Below are 3,075 nucleotides of genomic sequence, written 5' to 3'. Positions count from 1 at the left end.
AAGGCGGATAGAGTTCATTTTGGCAATAGGGGAGAAGGTTTCAGTGTAGTCAATGCCTTCAACTTGTGAAAAGCCCTTAGCAACAAGACGAGCTTTATGTTTATCAACTTTCCCATCTGGTCCATACTTGGTTCTGTAAAACCATTTACATCTAACAAGTTTGCGTCCCTTTGGTAGAGGAACAAGATCCCATGTATCATTTGCCAAAAATGAATGATATTCTTCATTCATAGCTGCTTCCCAATGTGGATGGCCTGAAGCTTATGCAAAAGTGTCAGGATCATGATTTACTGGAGCTTGAGCCAGTAAAGAAGAGGCTCTTTCAAACTGAGAATGTGTACGTCGCTGATCTGTAGGATCACCGGCAAGATCACCTGCTGCATCCCGAGTAGCACTGACCCATCTTGGAAGTTGAGGATCCTGAGAAGGTGGGGGAGGATTGTCATCCTCACTTTCATCATCTGAAGAAGAAATGTTTTCAAAAGTAGAAGAGATAGGAAGAGGTGGCACATCCGCCGGACTAGGCTCGCAGGCCGATTTATTTTCATCAAATTTTACATCTCTTCTAATGATAACATTTTTGGACTTAAATGGAATAAGTCTATAACCTTTTACATCTTCAGAATATCCAACAAAAGTACATTTCTCACTCTTAGGTTCTAAAGCTTTATGCTTTTCATCTGGAATATGGGCCCATGCTTCACTTCCAAAAACACGAAAGTGACTTACATCTGGTTTAATGGAACTCCAAGCTTCTTCTGGAGTGATATTCTTTAGAACCTTAGTAGGAGTGTGATTTATTATATAATTGGCACAATTAATTTCTTCGGCCCAAAAACTAGGACTGAGTCCTTTAGATTGCAACATACAATTAGCCATTTCCTTTAAGGTGCGATTTTTCCTTTCAGCTACACCATTTTGTTGTGGAGTGTATGGAATAGTATGTTGCATTTGAATTCCATTTTCGGTGCAAAAGTTGATGAATGTGTTTTTAACATATTCTCCACCATTATCAATTATTAGCTTAAGAATTTGATGTCCAGATTGTTTTTCAACAAAGGCTTTGAAGGCCAAAAATGTGTTAAATACTTCGCTCTTGAGTTTTAAGAAGTATACCCAAGTGCGTCTGGAGAAATCATCAATGAAAGTTAAGAAATACTTGCAGCCAGAGAATGAAGCAACAGGAAGTGGACCACATAAATCACTGTGCACAAGCTGTAAAGGGGCTGAGGCGTGCCAAGAGGCACATTTTTCAAAACTGTCCCGATGATGTTTTCTGAGTACACATCCGGAACAAACACCATCTCTGCAAGATACCATAGGAAGACCTGTCACCATATTTTCTTTACATAGATGCTGAAGGGAGCGATAGTTTAAGTGACCAAATCGCTCATGCCAAAGTTTGCTCACTTCATCATTATGAGCAACAAATACTGAGGGAAGATTTGATGACCCAAAGTTGTGAAACTTATACAACCTTGTGGAATCATCAGCAATACTAGTAGCTAGAATCTGTTTAGGATCTCTCAGATCCTTGATTACAACATCATGAGGTGAAAATTCAACAATTTTACCTTCACCTGAATGAGTTATCTGATATACAGATAGAAGGTTGCAGGATAAGGTTGGAACACATAATACATCATTAAACTGACCATTGTCTAGATGAACAGTTCCAGTCCCTACAACATTAAGAGATCTATCATCACCAACATATATATTTTTGGTGTTACAATCATTTAAAGAAGAAAACATGACTTGGTTTTTGGCCATGTGATAAGAGCCTCTAGAATCAATGAGCCACTCATGAGAATGAGAAGAAGAAGATACATTTAATGCATAACCAGACTGAGATGATTGACAACGACATGCAGAAAGTGCCATTCCTGAAGATGAAGATGAAGTTGAAGTTGAAGAATGCTCCACATGGATGTTATGTTTCTTCATTGCGGCTTCCAAGGCTTCCATCTTCTTAAAGCATTTAGATTCTAAGTGGCCATCTCGATTACAAAAGTTACAATGTCTATCAGTCTTCTTCCATTTGTTTTTATTGGTCTTATCATTTTGCTAAAATGATCTTTCATTTTGAGGTTGAGTTTGCTTAGGACCCTTGTTTGGTTTAGGACCATTTTTTTTAGGATATGACTTCTTAGGATTCTTTGAATTTGGTTGCTGCTGGGCGGCTAACGCTTTCTTGGAAGAGTTTCCAAGATTAAGAAGACCAAGGTGTAAGAGTTTTTCTTGTTCTCTTATTAACGAATCACAAAAAGAGTCAAAGGAAGGGACCTTATAGTCTTTTCCTTGACAAATGAAAGCTTCCCTTGTAGAATGGAAGGTGGAAACAAATACAGAGTAGGCTGGTCCCAACTTAGTAAGGATGGAATAAATAAGGTTACTATCTTCTTTCTTAACCTTAACACCTTCCAAGAGATATCTAAGGGTCTTGAATTTGGACAAGAAATCTTCAATGCAAGAAAAATTATTAGGATCCAATGTAAGCAACTCATTTTCAAGTTGATGGGCTCTAATTTCATTTTTAATCCCAAAAACTTTAGTGAGTTGTTCCAATGCTTCATGAGGAGTCTCAAGTTCTGCAATATGGAATCTAAGATAAGGAGAAATAGACATCCCTATCAAACCACGTGCTTGATCTTGTCTATTTTCCCATTTTGCAGCCTTGTCTTCATCTTTTGGTTTCTTCTCTTGGTCTATGGCTATTCTGTAGAGACCTTTACTTCTAAGTAAATCTTCGATGTAGGATATCCATTGGAAGTAGTTAGTGCTGTCAAGAATGACTTGGCATGGACTTTCCATTTCAAAAAAACTGAAGCTGAAGATGTTGAAAGTAAGTGTTCCAATGGATAGATCTCAAAAAATTAGGCGGTTTTAAAAAAAACGGCTCTGAAAAAGGCTTCCTGATGAAGAAGTTATGGCTTTTTGAAACAAAATTGTTGAAGTTGCCGGCAAAGTGCGCGAATGTGTGGAAATGAAAAAATTCACCCCCACAAAATGGAGACTTGAACCCAAGACCTCTACTCTATTAAAATAGCTTTGAACCAATTGATCTATACAAAA

This window comes from Pinus tabuliformis, chromosome 6 (assembly GCF_031772625.1).
Source record: "Pinus tabuliformis cultivar Carrire ecotype Pingquan chromosome 6, CPIR1, whole genome shotgun sequence".
In the NCBI taxonomy this organism is placed as follows: domain Eukaryota; kingdom Viridiplantae; phylum Streptophyta; class Pinopsida; order Pinales; family Pinaceae; genus Pinus; species Pinus tabuliformis.
Note: the sequence above shows the minus strand (reverse complement) of the source record.